Raw genomic sequence first — 19,030 nt, 5'->3', positions numbered from 1 at the left:
ATGGATTCTCTATGGAGCGGTGCCAGACCCAAATCCCGAGTGCAATTTTTTTTTGCACTCGCAGATTCGTCTGGTCCCAGGCTACCTCTGATCACACTACTTGTGGGAGGGAGAGCATCCATTCCAGCACTGGCACAGGTATAGTTTTCTACCCTGAGGTCATCAAATGTTGTACTTGAACTGGACCCTGCCCAGACACGCACCAAGTACTTCTCTGTCAACGCTGTGTCTTGTTCGGTCAAGGTGTCTGCCTCTCCAAAGATTGTCAGATATTGCACTGGGTCAAAAGCCATAGCTGCATGTTTGGTCCCCACCTTACTCATGCAGTCATCTCCAGTCAGGATGTGTGCCTTGATCACTGTCTTGGCTAGTGGTGCTCCAAGATGAGAGACTGCTTGATGCAGTGGGAGAATGCGCCGCTTCTCACCAGTGCCATACTGCTGCCAGATCTCCTTCATCCTCAGTGCTTGGAAGTAAGTATATGGGGTGTAGTATAGCAGTAATGTGAAGGTGTGTGTGTCATTGGAGACTATGACAACTCTCTTGCACTGTTTCACATGAACAGCCCACTCCACATGCACCACCATGGGGTGGCAGAGGCTCAGGGGTAGAGTGGCCGGGTAGAGTGAACTGGAAACCGCAAGGTTCCTAGTTCGATCCCGGGCTCCCCCAGAGTTAGTGTCGAAGTGTCCTTGAGCAAGACATTGAACCCCTAATTTCTCTGAGCAGTTTGGTGCCTTGCATGGTTTCCTCCGCCATCGGTGGGTGAATGTAATGTACAATCTATGTAAAGCGCTTTGGATAAAAACGCTATATAAATGCACCATTTAGCATTTACCACCAGCCTGTCAGCCTCAGCACCAATGGCTGTCCTGGAACCTATGGCCTGCAAGTGTGTACGGACCTGCAAGCTTCCAGACTGTTCCTGCCTTGCCAACAAATTAAAGTGCACAGAAATGTGCAAGCTACAAACCTGCAGCAATCAGAAGGAAGAGGAGGAATATGAAGTGGAACTGATTGATTATGATGATGATAATGATGACGATGAAGAATTGATATTGGTATGACAGTTATGATGATGATGATGGTGATGATGATCATTGATTAAAGTACCTCTCAAGCCTACTCCATAAACCGACTCTGTCACGGACCCTGTGGTCCACAGACTTGGACCTCCTCTCTGTCCCTAAGGCAAACAAGTGAACCATGTTCTGAACCTTGTTCTGAAGGTTCAGAGCCTTCAGTGTGGCAGCCCCCACCCTGTGGAACTCTCTCCCAATAGGGATTGGTCATGCTCCTGCTCATGCAACACTGGACTCTTAAGGCTGTGTGTCTTGAAAAGACACCTATTCTCTCAGGCTTATGGCATATAGTTGTTTGTTGTTTTGTTAGTTTGGCTGTTGGTTGTTCATTGTTTTTGAAAGGTGCCATATACATTCAAGCTACTATTATTATTATTATTTTATTATTATTAAAGTGAATGAAAGAGAGAAAATTATTCTCCCCCCCCCCCCCCCCCTCTGTATCACATGTTTTGTTCAAAAAAAGTGGCACGCTTTCTTCATTATTTGAGTATATGGTTGGTGTCTTTGAAGACTGATAACTGTGACTAAGCTACCACTTGGGAAAGGCTATCATGATCAAATATCATCTAGGGATATAGACCTATTCAAAATACAAAACTAGATTTTGCAAAATGTTGCACTTGAGTGACCCCGATTAATGAAAATGCTGTTCACATCGTATCACAACGTGAAGTGTTGTGAGCTTGTAGACATGCCATTTGCTGAATGTTTGCCCCAGAATAGGCATGCTAGGGTTCATGTGGTTAAATAAGTGAATGTAAGAGATTGAATAATGTTTTTTTTCCCTCTGTATGACATGTTCTATTCAAAAAAGGTTAGGCGATTTTTTCATTCTTTGGATCTATGGTTGGTGTCATTGAAGGCTGATAACTAGGACTAAGCTACTACTTGGGAAGGGTTATCATGTTGAAATATTATCTAGGGATATAGACCTTTTCAAAATACCAAACTAGAATTTGCCACCTTGAGTGTCCCTGATTAGTGAAAATTCTGACCTGGGCCCATGGACTACTGATTCCAATATCAAATCGACAGGAAATGATGCCCACAACGCCCTAGGAAATTTGTGGATAACCCATCCGCCCGACCTGCGGGTTACGGGTCGGCCCGCACATCACTACCGTGTACCCAACGTCAGAGTACAATTTTCAATGTAGGCATTTAGCAGGTGCTCTTAATCCAGAGCGATTTACAGTAAGAATTAAGGGAGGTAAACATGGCTATCACAGACAGACACAGAGAGATCTCCATAATTATACGTATGCCCACATACTGTATGGGTATATCAGTCCGACCGACTTCACTCCAGGCACCACCCACTCCCCCAGTGCAGTTCTCACGATACATGAAGGACACACGCACGCACACACACACACACACACACACACACACACGTGCGCGCGCACGCACACAAACACAGTGGTGGAAAGTAACACGTACATTTACTTAACTCATTCAGTGCCAATGAAATTTAAAAAAAGATTGCGAACTGTGCCAGCAATTTTTCTAGTAGTCAGTCACATAATATTTATCTCCAGTATAATCGATCCCCTGATGGGTGCTAATCACTGAGGGTTGCGCTGTGTGGTTTCACAAATGTCAACGAGGTCATTGGACCTTGTTGACATTAATTGTCTGCCTTTTGAAAATAACATAATAACATTGAAGAATACATAGTAAAAAAAAAAGTGCTCAGGAGCCGAGATACAGACTTTTTTTTTCATTGGCACGTTGCGCCATTGCGGTAAAACACGTGAAACACGTCAATGGCTTAAGTACTGTACTGAAATTATGAGGTATTTCTACTTTACTGGAGTATTTCCAATTTTCAATACTTTTACTTCTACTCCACTACATCACAGAAGCAAATATTGTACTTTTACTCCGCTACAATTAGCCACATTACCACTACAATTAACCACATTTTGGCCATTTGAAGATAGCCTATGTTCAAAAGATTTTTATACATTTTATATATTTGAAAACTTGTGAAATGGGACATTCTGCATTATAAGTACTTTCTACTTAATTGTACTTTAAGTATAGTTTGATACCACTACTTTTCTACTTTTACTCAAGTACATTTTGAATTCCGGACTTTTGTACTTGTAACTGCAATGTAAGAATATTTCTACATTGCAGTATCGATACTTTTACTTAAGTAATCTAAAATGAGTACTTTTTCCACCACTGCGCGCGCGCACACACACACACACACACACACACACACACACACACACACACACACACACACACACACACACACACACACACACACACACACACACATTTAATATATTTATTTATGTTCACATTTTACAAGAGAAATTCTTGAACACAAATAGTGGTAGATGCACATACAAGCTCAGAATCTCATTGACATGTCTGATCTGTCTATGGATATAGGAAGCAGCGTCTCCTCCATATGTGGCGGCTGCCTATTATCACAGATATCGAGCAGAATTTTGCTAATGCTTTAGCTTTTGGCTTTGGAATTCCTGCCATCTGCAAACCCCTTACAACTTGTCTGTGGACGTTGCCAAGGCTTCCAAATATAAACACAAGTAGTTTGCACCTGTACCCAAGTTGTTCAATCTCATTTCTGAGAGGTTGGTATTTTAAAACCTTGGCAAGGAATGTCTCCTCCAGACTATAGTCAAACGTACAGCCTACTTCAAAGATGGTAACTTCTCTGCTTTCTTCGTCAACAACAACAACATCTGGTGTATTAGCTGTCACATTTGAAAATATCTCAGTTTCGTTATTGCATAGTATGAACATGTCAGATGAAACCCTTGTGTGAGTATAAACTTCAACAGAAGAAGGTGGGATGTATAGAAGCATGTCCTTAACCAGTAAGTCAACAATCCTGTCATGTCTGGAAATATACATTCCTTTGTGTATACATGGCAGCCATTCAGAATATGTGACAGTGACTCTATGGTTGGGGTGTTGTGATGGTGCAGGCAATGAGGAGAAAATGTATTGGGGTACCACAGAGAGAGATTGAGTCTGGTTGGGAGGACCTGTAATCTAGCTTTAACTGCAAATGTAAGAATATCCTCATTAACTGCGTAGTTCTTGTATATTGTATGAGAAACTGTATGATCTGCAGTGGGAATACATGCTAGCTTTCCCTGTAACTTTAAACCAGTCCAGTGTTGTTGCTGCCTCTGTTGTTGCAGCCCTACCAGGTACCTGCGTGTGTTGGCTGGTGATACATGATGTTGAGTATCATTAATAGTTACTCTTACTGAAACTGTACAGTCAGATATAACGTCCTCAGACACGATTAGAGTGTCTGAGTCAGACTTCACCCAGTCCAGGGACACTCCAGTTCGCACGCAAAGGTCATTGAGGTCGGGCCAGTCCGACGAGACCCCAAACCCAGCAGAGTGAGAGTCCATCTTGCCGTTGGGCTTCCTTCTGAAGCCTAGGAAGCTCGGATCATCTTCTCCTGCCAGGGGAACCTTTCGCCGTTTCATGTCGAGGAACAGCGAAGAGCGTGCAAGTTCCCTGACAGTGTGGTCCCTCCTGTTTCGACTGAAAAATAATGTCTCTGGTGGTGTGTGTATTTAGTCCGAACCACTTCCTCACCACGGAAACCACCTTGTTGTCCAGTTCTCGCAGTGTTTTGACCATGAGGTGGATGTTGGAGAAAAGACGTTGGATTCTCGACAAGGCCACCTGTCTGATGGCCTCCAACTTCATGAGCAGTGGGAGAGGTGAGGCGTCGATCAGGTCCAGTCTGGTGGTGAATTCTGTGACCATATACTCCACCTGCTCCTTCCATTCACCTGCGACATTGAACTTGTGCCCAAGGTAGGTGTACGTCTCGTGCAGATCGTACACACGGATTGGTACCGAGTTAATGGTGAACTCGGGATTTCTGTCTGTTTTGGACTTATACCAGCGGTTCCCGCCACTCCTTCTCTGGTACAGAACTGCACATTTAGATTGTTTTATCTCCAGACCGGACCAGTCCAGGAATGTGTCAGTTCTGGAGAGCATGTTCTCAATAACGCTCACCTCCCGAGAGGCCAGCTGCACATCATCTGCGTAGCCTTGTATGGGGTTGGGGGAAATCACATTAGGTGGGGCACAGTCACACAGCCACCTAATCCACTGGTTGATGGCGAGGACAAAATTGATGGCACTCCACGGACATCCGGTTTTAATGCCCACCTGGAGGGGGACGGGGTCTGTAAGTTGTTTCCCACAGATTACCTGAATGAAGGAAGAGCTGTAAACATCCTTGATAATGTCAATAAACACCTGAGGTAGCTGGATTTCCTCAAGGGCGTGAATCATGACATTGTGGGTCAGGGTCCCAAAAGCGTCCCTGAAGTCCAGGAAGACAGAGTAGAATTTGCAGGATTCATGTTTGAAGTCATCGATCCCCGTTTTCAGACAAAACACGTGTTCGTTCATGCCCTGTCTATTAATGTACGCTTTCTGCTTGGGTGACAGGATGTTATTGTCTACTAGCCAGGGCAATACACGGGACAGGATACACTTCATGAACACTTTATAGGTGATCGGTAGGAGAGAGATATCTCTCCAGGTGGATGGATCATCTGGTATGTTATCTTTTTTGGGGATGCGATGAATCATCGCTCCTTTCCAGGACACACACACACACACACACACACACACACACACACACACACACACACACACACACACACACACACACACACACACAGGGGGGAGATATCAAAAGCGGAGGTATGGATTTCCAAATCTAAGCCCTGAATAATACACAACACTTCACCCCGGGGGGGAATTCCACAGAATCCAAAGCTGACATGTTCAGACGTGCAGCCAGCTGCTCTCTACTGAAAGCCTTCATGTTGTCAGAGAGTTGTCATTCTCCACTGAACTCCTCACAGTGGAACTTCTGGACTTCAATGTCGTCTCTGTCGGGTGGAGACCTCGTATGTGTCCAACCGTGTTACTTTTCATCAACCTGTTATATAAAGACCGGGAACGCATCTGTGTCATTTTAAGTTTTCTTCGGCTATTCAAAAATAGCAGATCTACAAGCTCGTAGCGCGGCACCGAGTGCCGTGCTACGAGCTTGTAGATCGGCAATTTGTTTTAACAATCGTGAACATTTGTGGAAATCTTTGAATATATGTATTTTTAAAGCGAATATTTGTAACTCAATTATTTCCTTCTGGGGGATTCTACAAATGTCTTGTAAATCCTAACAGTTTTTTTTTTAGCTATACATCAGTGGTTATCAAACTTTTTCATGTCAAGGACCCCCAAAATGATATGTATTTGGCCGCGGACCCCCCCATCTAATTTTTTTTTGTTCCAGGGACCTATTAATAGCCCTGTTCCAGGGCTATTATTTAGTCACAAACTCGACTTTTCTGTTGGTTATAAAACCCACAGACACACTTAACCACTTTCACTTTCTCTTAAATAAATATAAAAAATGGCCAATTTACAAGCTTTTCAGTGAATTAAAAAGAAAAAGTGTTGCATTGGATCCAATGTAGTCATTATTTAGTCACAAGCTCTTGTTAATACTTGTAATTGGTTCAATATGAATATAACACACACACACACACACACACACACACACACACACACACACACACACACACACACACACACACGCACACGCGCACACACACACACACACACACACACGCGCACACACACACACACACACATTTTAACTTTCTCTAAAACACACTCACGCATACACACACAAGCAAAACAATAGCAGATCTACAAGCTCACAACACGTCGCATCGTGCATCGTGCAATTTGCTTCTTCAGTGTGACACTGCAGTATAACGAAGTAGGGCGCTAATTTACAAAATAAAGTTGAAATATGGAGATACAAGGTTTCCACACTCACCAATATATTCCTACTGATAGACATGAAGGCGTTGAATGGCCCAGCAGTGGTGTTCTTTCAAGTTCTGCAAGCTGCAGCGAAGTACATGTACTCAAGTACTGTACTTAAAGATGGAGTGCCATGATATTTTTCAACCCTAAAACCTGATCATAAGGTATTATTATTATGTAAGGATTCTTTAAAAAAAAAAAGTGTACAGAAATTGTTAAAAAAAATGTTTTTATGTGGACACGCCTCCAGTTCATTAAGTATGCCTGGTTCTCACCTTAGCACCTCCTCCACCACCTTAGCACCACCCACCTGTCCTAGTCCCTCCTCCTCCTCGTGCCCACACCTGTTGTGTTATGATAATGAGGGGGAGGGTATGTTTTTTGGGGGCTCTGTGATGTCACTATGCCCCTGTTTTTGGATTGGCACGTTTGACTCTCAAGGTTTCAGCCTCCAGGAAAAAAACTCCAAATAGTCAGAGAAGACATGAAACACCATAAAACCACCAGCGGGGGGCTTAATGAAGTTCTATCAACCTCATAGACACATGAAAAACAGAAAAAGTGCAAAACCATGGCACCACCTCTTTAAAGGTTGATATATATATATATTTTTTTTTTTATTAAATAGATTAAAGTACTATATTCTGATAGTAATCATGGCTACAGAGCGTTTGTTCGGTCACAGGGGTCTCTCCAGCTCTTTAGTAAACAGAATATAGTACATTTTCAGGTAGGTGACAACATTTAAGCCAATCAGGAGAGAGCACTGAAAATGCATTTTCTGTTTAATAAAGAGCTGGAGAGACATGGGAGACTCCTTTTACTGAACAAACACTCTATAGCAATGAGTACTATCACAATATAGAGCTACTTAACACTTATTTTAACCAAAGTAAATCACTTTACCCTACCTTTAAGTACAATATTAAGTATTTTTTTTACTTTACTGGAGTATTTCCAATTTTCTGTACTTTTACTTCTACTCCACTACATCTCAGAGGCAAATATTGTACTTTTACTGCACTATTTTTTTTTAAAAACTTTAGTTACTGGTTACTTTGTAGATTTTGATTATTTGAAAATAGCCGATCTACAAGCTCACAATAAGTTGCGATGGGGCGATAATGCAATATAGGCGCATACCACATATAGGCTAATGCCTGACAGCGAGTTGCAGGTTCCAGTCCCGAGTTTGACGACCTTTGCTGCTTGTCACTCCCCGTTTCTCTCTGTGTTTCTTGTCACGCAGTCTGTGTACTATCAATAAAGGCAGAGAAGCCAAATAAATATATTTAAAATCGAATACAAAGTTGAGTATACTTGATACTTCTGCTAAGAGTGAGCTTAGTAAAGTGCCAAGCCGGGGAGTCAAACCCTCTCTTTATGCCGTGGATATACCTGCAGTCCTGTCCTTGACCTCCCACTTTTTTCAAGACGTTTAAAGCCCTGATAAGAGAGAAGGGGGACAATTGACAGTCCCCGGCTTAATCTTCTCCGTGGCTCTCTAATTATAGCGGCAAATAGCTTTCAGCAGAATAATTCCCACTAAATTCCCCCAGAGCAGGATATGGCCTATTGATGGCAGAGCCACTGATTGTTGCAGACATACCTTCTAATTGTTTATTGGTGTGTCTGGAAGGGAGAGGAGAGGAGAGGAGAGGAGAGGAGAGGAGAGGAGAGGAGAGGAGAGGAGAGGAGAGGAGAGGAGAGGAGAGGCATAAGTAGTGGTTACTCGAAAGAAGAATAGGAAAACGTCAATGAGAGTTCATACAAGGTAAATGCAAAGGGGGAGATAAGGGGAGGGCATGGAAAGGAGACCAAAGGAGAAGTGAAGGGAAAGGCTAGAGGCAGTGGTTGAAAAAGTACTCAGCAAAAGCAAAAGTGATGCCACAGTGTAAAACTACGTTGTCCTGTAGTCAAACTCTCATTTAAGTCCCTGTACAAGTACAAACATATTGGCGTAAATGCACTTAAAATAGTAAAAGTAAAAGCTTTAATTATAACGAATGGCCATTTCAGAATCATACGTATCATGTTATCGTTTGAAAATAGCCACGTCTACAAGCTCACAAATAGGGCTGTGAATCGTTTGCTATCTCACGATTCGATTCCGATTCTTGGGGTCACGATTACGATTCTTATCGATTTTTTCAAAATAAACGATTCTCGATTCAAAATGTTTTTTTATTTTTTATTCAAAAGCGAGTTTTTTTCCGATTCTCGATTCAAAACGATTATTGATTCAAAACATAGGATACATTTATGTAACTTTTATAATTGTAAAGGTTTTATCAACTGATAATAATGTAAACACACAAAGGTAAATCCGAGATCCTCCGCCCCCCAAAAAAAAAAACGATAAAAAAAAAAGAGAATCAATTCTGAATCGTCCAACATAAGAATCGCGATTCGTATTCGAATCGATTTTTTCCCGACACCCCTACTCACAATGTGACATTGTGTAATCTCTCAAGACAGATTCTGCTAACTGCAGAATGCGTCAGCACCACTGCCTTGAACATGTACTGTGTTGTTGTTAGTAGACATAAACACAGAAGCAGTGATGGAAAGTAACTAAGTATTATTTACCTAAGTACTGTACTTAAGTACAATTTTTGAGGTATTTGTGCTTTACTTGAGTATTTCCAATTTCCAATACTTTTACTTCTAGTCCACTACATCTCAGAGGCAAATGTTGTACTTTTACTCCACTACAATTATTTGAAAACTTGAATTACTAGTTACTTTTCAGATATAAATTATGATATAAGGAAACACTCATTAACCATGTGTGTTTCACATTTTATACATAGGCTACATAGGCTATTTGAAAATAGCCGATCTACAAGCTCACAACGCGTTGCGATGCGACGCGTTGTGAGCTTGTAGATCTGCTCTTTTCAAATATTTAGTACTTTTACTTTTGGTACTTTAAGTACATTTTGATGCCAATACTTTTGTACTTTTACTCAAGTCAATTTTGAATTCTGGACTTGTAACTTGTAACAGAGTATTTTTATATTGCAGTATTGGTACTTCTACTTAAGTAGAGAATTTGAGTACTTTTTCCACCACTGCACAGAAGCGCCTGGGAAGTAAGGGGAGGATTGCAGTATTTTAAATTATTCTTTTTTTTTTACCAAATGGGTGCCCAGATTGTATATTGTGATATAGATCTGCTGTTTTTAAAAACATTTGAATATGTTTTATTAATAATTGGATTAACGGCTAAGAACCCAAATCTGCAAAGTAACTAGTAATCAAACCTTTCAAATACATAGTGGAATAAAACAAATTACAATATTTGCCCTCTGAGTATCAAGACATGGAAGTAATCAAGTAAAGTAAAACAAGTGCCTTGAAATTGTACTCAAACACAGTACTTGAGTAAATGCACTCAGATACTTTACACCCAGGGACGTGCACAGATAGACTCTAGGTGGTGCTAGAGCATCTGCCCTTTGCCCTCTTGACCAGAAGTGCCCTTTTCAGTTTGCAGCAGGGGTCTTCAACAGGGGGTCCGGGACCCCTAGGGGGTCCTCAGAGTTACTACAGGGGGTCCGCCAAATCTTTATGTTATATGATTTTTCTTTTTACCATAACCACTCGAAACCTAGCATCCCTTTTCTGAGGAGAACTTTAGCCAAGAATAGCAGATCTACAAGCCAGCGCGAGGCGTTGTGGGCTTGTAGATCGGCTATTTTTGGCAAAGAGGTATAGGTGTAGAGGGGAAAAAGAGCAGACCAAGTAAACAAAAAAAAAGTATAATCTTAAACACAATTTTATACAATATAGAGGGGTCCCTGCTTCATCTCTCTCTCAGCTAGGGGGTCCTTGGCCTGAAAACGTTGAAGACCCCTGGTTTACAGTATGTAGCCCATGGTGACATCGATAAATTCTGGATTAAAAGCTTCTAATATATTAACAATTCCCCAAAATGTGCGTTGCAATTTTCTTCTATATTGTAAATCTCACAAGGCAGCCGGCGGTTCCGCGCGCCGCGCAAGGTGCCTTTTTTTTTTTACTTGAGCACCTGCCCCTCAAAATGTCTGTGCACGCCACTGTTTACAACAATGAGTACAGAGAGGAGCGAAGGCTCGCAGAGGGGGGGGGGGGGGGGGGGGGGGTCTTGGTGTGTTGACTGACCGGTGCAGAGGGAAATGCAGGCTGACAGCTGGAAAGCAGCTTATAGACGTTGCATCCGTCCCTGTTATGGCTGCACAGCACACACAGGACAGGAACACGCGCACACACACGCGCACACGCACACACACGCACACGCACACACACACACACACACACACACACACACACACACACACACACACACACACACACACACGGCTGGAAATGGCCCGTGGACGGAGTGGCTGTGTCTGTTCGACCGCACGATGACGTCTCTCTTCACCAAGAGTATGTACAATACTGCTCAACACAGCCAAAGTGCAGTAACTAAGTAAATACTGAAACTTATACATTGGGTTTTAACGTGTTGCAAATGGCCAGCCAAATGGGTTGTCATCGGCATACAAGTGATATATCTGTATATCTGTTATTGAGGTATTTGTTTATCCCCCAAGATCATGAGGGCTATGTACAGCTAAATGGCTCTTCCCCTGTATGAACCCTCATGTGCTGCTTCAGATGACTAGTTTGACTAAAGCTGTTTCCACACAATTTACAGATGAAGGGGTTTTCCCCCTCCCCTATCCTTTCCTTTGGGGGGGCGGAGCAGAGGCGATGATAGACAGGCAAAATCCCTCACCAGCGACACCCGCAGGCAAAGATTTAAGTTTTCATTGCAGTTGAAAAGGCTTTAGAAATGTGAGAGAAAAACACCTGCCATGGATCAATCAAGTGGAATTTTTGGTTAAAACTTTCTATACACGTTTGAAGGACCATGACAAAGACTTTTAATGTGTGGTAAAACTGAACGTCATGAAACCTTTAAGATGACTATTGTCACTAAAGCTGTTGCCACAAACTTCACAGCTAAAGGCTTTTTTACCCTGTATGAATCCTCATGCGCTGCTTCAGACCACCATTATGACTAAAGCTGTTGCAACAAAGTGTACAGCTAAAGGGTTTCCCCCCCTGTATGAATTATCATGTGCCACTTCAGAAGACATTTTCGACTAAAGCTGTTGACTAAAGGGCTTTCCCCCTCTATGAGGCTTCATGGAAGGAATCTGTATGGATGACTTCACACAGTGGAACAGCGTGTTGCTCATAGACGGTCTTTGTCCTTCCACATTGTGTGTCTTGTGTGATTGCAGTGTGTTTAAAATGGACGGGGCTTCACTGGTCTCCTCCTACTCATCACTGTCTTCAGTTTCAGATTCAGAACAGTGGCCCTCATTTATCAATGGAGCGTAAAAAACAGCGTATTTTCTGCCATAAATCTGGCCGTAGGGCAACGTCAAAGTCACATTTATGAAGCGATCCTATACAGCCAATCCTAGCGTACATTTGGTCGGAGCTTTGATAAATCTGACGTCTGAAAACAAGCTCATTTAAATGACACGCCCTTAAATATTCTCGAAACGTCCAGATTTTTTAAGAAAGAGTTTCGCCGGCTCGCCTCGCTGCCTGTCAAGTCGCACGCACGCACCTACTTGAAGCCCAACTGCGTAACGGTACAATCTTTGTCAATCAAGTAGGCTAGTAGCTTACATGAATGACAGATTATGATACCACATCGCCATGAACGGAATACGTTTGTATATTCATTTATTTAACCCATACCGAGCAGTGCGCATTCGAGTTACACACTAAAATAATGCATTCATGTAGGCTATTCCCATTTCCCAGTGACACTCGGACGGGCGAGTCCCGTGCCGTACTGCGTTAATGAGAGATAGCAAGTCTTGTTTTGCCCGTTTTCCTGTAATGATAAAGCACACATAGAGGACCTGTAGTGGTGAAACCTTTATTAAACCAAACATCCTCAATATTCTTCTTTGACATTTACCAATTATGTACTATGCTAATTTAACAATCCAAACAACACACATCTCAACACATAATGAACAGCTTGTCAGCACTTTAATGCACCAATGCATACATATCAATGAACATAATAATTATTGATAGGGATGTCCGATTTTATCGGCCTCCCGATATTATCGGCCGATATTAGCATTTTTTTGTTTTTGTTTTGCTTTATAAATAAGTTACAGGAGTTCTTACTGTATATGGTGTGTGTGATATGAAATTTGAGCTTACCCTAATCACAATAATCCCCGCATATATCGGTATCGGTTGATATCGGTATCGGTAATTAAGAGTTGGACAATATCGGTATATCGGTTATCGGTAAAAAAGCCAATATCGGACAACCCTAATTATTGAATCACATATTAATGAACATAATAATGAACATGACTTTTTTAAATCCAGACAAATGTGGAGTGGACAGACAATAGTGATCATATTGCTTTACCAATAATAACCTATGAGATGGAGGGAATAATACAAGATAATACAAAGAAAAACATTTGCAATTCCATCATGTTGAATCAAAAATAAGATCCATACACAACAAATCAATTCACAAGAAACTATTACTATTACTACTATGTTTATTTTATTCGCGTTGATATTGTCAGATTGTGTGATTCCTCTGCTTTAGTATCCTAGACTGAATGATAATAAATGTGCCTGTGTGTGACTAACTCCACTAAAAGGCTTTCCCGCCTGTATGAGTCCTCATGTGTCTTTTTAGATTACCTGTGCTAACACAACCTTTACCATTTTTGTCTGTATGAGTCATCATGTGTCTTTTTATGTTACCCTTGTCATTACAGCCTTTACCACAAACTGTACAAGAAAAGGGCTTTTCACCTGTATGAGTCATCATGTGTCTTTTTAGATGACTTGAGTTAACCCAGCCTTTACCACAAACTGTACAGGAAAAGGGCTTTTCGCCTGTATGAGTCATCATGTGTGTTTTTAGATGACTTGTGTTAACACAGCCTTTACCACAAACTGTACAAGAAAAGGGCTTTTCGCCTGTATGAGTCATCATGTGTGTTTTTAGATCACCCTTTTGAGCACAGCCTTTACCACAAACTGCACAAGAAAAGGGCTTTTCACCTGTATGAGTCCTCATGTGTGTTTTTAGATGACTTGTGTTAACCCAGCCTTTACCACAAACTGTACAAGAAAAGGGCTTTGCGCCTGTATGAGTCATCATGTGTGTTTTTAGATTATCCTTGCGAGCACAGCCTTTACCACAAACTGTACAAGCAAAGGGAAGTTCCCCTGTATGAGTCCTCATGTGTGTTTTTAGATGACCTGTGCTAACACAGCCTTTACCACAAACTGTACAAGATAAGGGCTTTTCGCCTGTATGAATCCTCATGTGTATTTTTAGATTGCCCTTTTGAGCACAGCCTTTACCACACAGTTTACAAGAAAAGGGCTTTTCACCTGTATGAGTCATCATGTGCTTTTTTAGATTACCCTTGTGAGCACAGCCTTTACCACAAACTGTGCAGGCAAAGGGCTTTTCCCCTGTGTGAATCAGATGTACCTTTTGATTAAACATTTTGACACACTCTGGTTGTGTCTTGTGTGATTTCAGTGTATTTAAAGCTGACTGATCTCCCTTAGTCTCCTCCCAGTCATCACTGTCTTCAGTGTCTGATTCAGAACAGTGTGAAGAGAGGAGCTGGTCATCACTAGTTGGTTGTGATGTTCCACAGTCCTTTACATCAGCTTGTGTTTTCATGTGTTCAGTTGAGGTGCTGGCTACAGGCTCTGTCTCTCTGTTTTCATCATCCTCTTCACTTTTCACTGCTAGTAATGTCAACGCTGACCCACCAGCCTCTTCTGGTCTTTGAAGTAGCTCCTCCTGTTCCTCTTTAACCTGTGGAAGTTGTGGTTCCTCCTGGACCAGACTGGAGCTCCACTCCTCTTCAGGGGAAACCTCCTCTTTACACACATGGGCGAGCAGGAAGTCTAAGAAAAAAAATACAATGAGACTCTATAGAACTTTACATGGTATCATGTAGCGTTCCCTCTTTTTTTTATGAAAAGCTGGAGCACATACATCCACTTCAGTGTCCAGGTGCAGGAAAAACACAAGTTCATCAAATACAAAATAAAGTCTGCACACTGGCTAAAAAAGCTCAGCTGTTTTAATTGCATTTTAATTGCGTTATTTTCCATCGTTTCCTGTTTTATGTCTTCAGTAGTTGGAAGAACTTCAGCTGTGCTGAAAATAATGTGGCCGTTGTTTGTTTACATTGCAGCTCTCATAGAATATGCGAGGCGAGCTGAATTAATTCTGAATTCTCGGCTACAGGCAAGTTTCAGTTTTAGGGTTAGTAACACGCACGGCGTGGTAAAGTATAGTTTTTCGGAACTATTAAAATTCGTAAATCCTTTAGCGCTGATTAAACCAGAGCTCACGGCAGCGTTGGGCAGATTGAGGCTACTGAGGACAGCGGGCTGGAGAAGGGAAACACACCGACAGAGAGAGAGGAGGAAGTGGTGTGACAGGAGGCAGAGGGGGGGGGGGAGGGGAAGCGAGCCGGTCTGTTAGCCAGGCTAAAAGCTAACAACAGACCTGCTTTGCCAACACTCTTTCTGGCAAACGTCCTCGCTCTAAACAAGACAAAGATGGACCTTATGAGACTCCGGATGAATAGCTAAAAGGAGATGAGGAGTTGCTGTGCGCTCCTGCTTACCGAAACTTGGGCAAAAGACAACATACCTGACGCTGCTTTCCAGATGGAGGGGCTGCTCTTTTTCCGTGCCGATCGGGACCGTCAGCTGACGGGGAAGACCCGCGGAGGAGGACTGGGTACCGACATCAACAAGCAGTGGTGCACCAACTGTTCTCTGGTAAGCAGCTACTGTTCCGACGATGTGGAATAAATGACGCTGAAGTGCCGGCCGCATTACTTACAGCGGGAGGTTACAGCTGTGTATATCCACCCGAAAGCTAATGCTACCGCGGCTCTGGATGCGCTATACATGACCATATAGGGGAACTCCAAAATAAGCATTCTGGAGCTTTCTTTGTGGTGGCGGGTGACTTCAATCAAGTTAAGTTGACGGGCGTCCTTCCTCAGTTCTATGCACATGTTTCCAGAGCAACCAGAGGCGACAACACGCTGGACCAAGTGTACACAAACAGACGTGAGGCATACAGAGTAGTGACCGGAGCAGCTCTGGAATCACCCATGGTGATTCTGAGAAGGAAAGGACAGATGGATCACCGTCTCAAAAAACATGGCTCCTATCCGCTTCCGTTCTATCTCCTTCTCTAAAACACCTATAACTTTTTATGCTGGGAAAAATGACTCATTTTGTATGCACTATCGCTCCGCCATTGTTACTCACGTGAGAGATGTGGTCCAGGCGTTAGCCAGGACCATCGTGCAAAATGAACGCATGCTTTGTTTCACATGGATTTCTCGTCTTGGAGTCTACAGCTTAAACAGCGCCGCGCAGCTTAGCGGTGAGATTTCTGGCACCGAACGTTATCTGTTATTATGAAATTCTGGCACCCATTGTGTTAAGGTGCGTTACGTAGCTTTTAGAGCTGGAGACACTTCAGCACTGAGAGAAGCTAGGAGGAATCTGGAGGCCGGAATTAAAAGAGCAAAAGTGGAATACAAGGTTCAAGGTCACTTCTCCACAAACAATACACAGGATATGTGGAGGGGCATAAAAACCATCACAGAATATGGCAAGAGGGATGTTGAATGCCCCATGGACCCATCTCTCCCAGATGCCCTCAATACGTTTTATGCACGTTTTGAAGCCACCAACACCTCCACCAGTTCCAGGTTCACGGTACCACCGGGCAGCTGCCTCTCAGTGTGTGTCTGCTGAGGATGTGAGGAGGACTCTGCAGCGCATCGACCCCCGAAAAGCAACAGGCCCAGATAATATCCCAGGAAGGGTGCTGAGGGGCTGTGCTCATGAGCTCACAGAGGTATGCACAGACAGTTTTAACATCTCACTCTTCCAGGCTGTGGTACCGGTGTGTCTTAAGACCTATACCATCATCCCGGTGCCCAAAAGTGCAGCAGCAAAAAGCATGAATGACTTTCGTCCAGTGCCTCTCACCCCGATAGTCATGAAATGCTTTGAACAATTAGTCATGGTCAACATAAGGAATAATACATCAACACGAATGCGGACCCACACCAGTATGCCTACAGAAAGAGCCGCTCCACCTCAGATGCAGTGTCGTCGGTCATACACACTGCTCTCAACCATCTGGAGCGGAAGGACTCATATGTCAGGCTCCTGTTCTTGGACTTCAGCTCTAAGTTCAACACCATCATCCCGCAGACCCTTGCCAATAAGCTGCTGCTGCTCGGATTAACACCAAATCTGTGCAACTGGGACCTGGACTTTTTGACTCACCAGCCATCTTCTGCCAGAATCCATGGAAAATCATCCTCCTCCATCATCCCCAACACTGGTTCCCCCCAGGGGTGTGTCCTGAGCCCCCTGCTGTACACGCTCTTCACGCATGACTGCTCAGCTAGACACCCAGGCAGCCATATCGTGAAGTTCGCAGATGACACGGTTGTAGTGGGACAGATATTCCACAATGACGAGGTGTCGTACCGGCAAGAGGTGGCAGAACTAATAGAACGAAGGAAACGATTGTGGACTTTAGAAGGAGAGAACACGCAGTTGCCTTACTACGTTTTTAATAATAGTATGTCATGCTGCCATGTTATCTGTCCTGATAAATGATGGATGCTACTGTTTTTAATATGCTGCTCAGTTTTAATTCATTGCACTTTAGGATTTTATGCTTAGGATTTTATGCTTATTAGTTATTTTCATTGTACACTGCTGGTCCTGAGTACGATTTTCGTTTCATGTGAAAACATGTAAATGACAAATAAAGTGAACCTTGAACCTTGAGAGGTGGTCCCTATTATTAGAAACAGTGTTGATTTCGTCAGCTATTTTTTAGTCGTAGTCCAGTTTTAGTCCAGTTTCAATGACGGTTGTTAGCTTTTATAATATTTAGTCAAACTCATCCTTTTTCTAGTTTTAGACTACTAAAAGTCGATTATTTTAGTCTTTATCTTAGTCCAAGAAAACATATTTTTATTTGTCTAGTTTTAGTCGACAAAAAGTCACAAAAAAACATGCAAGTTTTAGTCATGACAAATATATTTGTTTTACTTTTTTTTGTCAGCAGATAATAGAACATTTCCATCTAATCTAAAAATATTTCACATATTTCCTCTCATCCTATTGATGGAAAACGCAATTTTAAGGAATACATCCAGACATGGAACATGTTCTGATTGAACTGATTTATTTGAAACTATAACCACTTGAAGTTGAACCCAGCATCTATATTCTAAGGGGAAAACATAAGCCATAGAGCTTGTAGATCGGCTATTTCTGGCAAAAAGATTTGGAGTAGAAGGAAAAAGCAGTCCAACTAGTACAGACAGAGCAAATTCAGATCAAGTAAGTTTACCAGTAAGTGTTTCTCATTGAGAATGCAAAAGGTGACAGATACCAGGGTAAATATAAACTACTCACAAATCATTCACTAGTAGTAGTGTGATTGATTGATTGATTGATTGAATACTGCATTTAGAAGTTTGCAGAAACAAAGCACATGATAGTACAGTTCCAATACAAGGTCAGCTAAAAATAATTTTAAAAAATAAGAAAAAATGGCTTGTTTGTGTCCTAATGTTATTTTGGAAACTGTGAATGTGTCACCTAAAGGTTACTTGTTTGCATCCATGTACTGTATAGCTGCCCACATGTTTTATGCACAGTTTGCACACTGGGTTGTTTACAAGTTACTATAGTTTGCTTGCTGCTACTAGATATTACATGACGGTCATATCATGACAGTCATGATGAAACTTCAACCTGTTTTTTGCACTTTCTCCATTTACAGCCCGTACATCTACATAAACGTTCGGATTTCAAATATAAAATGCTTATTCCGTGGCCACGGATGTTACAATTTACTTCGGGTGGGTATAAGTACCCGTATCTTCTGTATTGTTCAATAAAAATAATTTTAATCCGATTGGCGGTCATTTTCTCATAGAGTTATAGTGTATCAG

The sequence above is a fragment of the Gymnoscopelus microlampas genome (assembly GCF_963454915.1).
Source record: "Gymnoscopelus microlampas genome assembly, chromosome: 12".
NCBI lineage: Eukaryota > Metazoa > Chordata > Actinopteri > Myctophiformes > Myctophidae > Gymnoscopelus > Gymnoscopelus microlampas.
The sequence above is the reverse complement of the archived record's forward strand: the minus strand, read 5'-3'. Positions refer to the sequence as shown.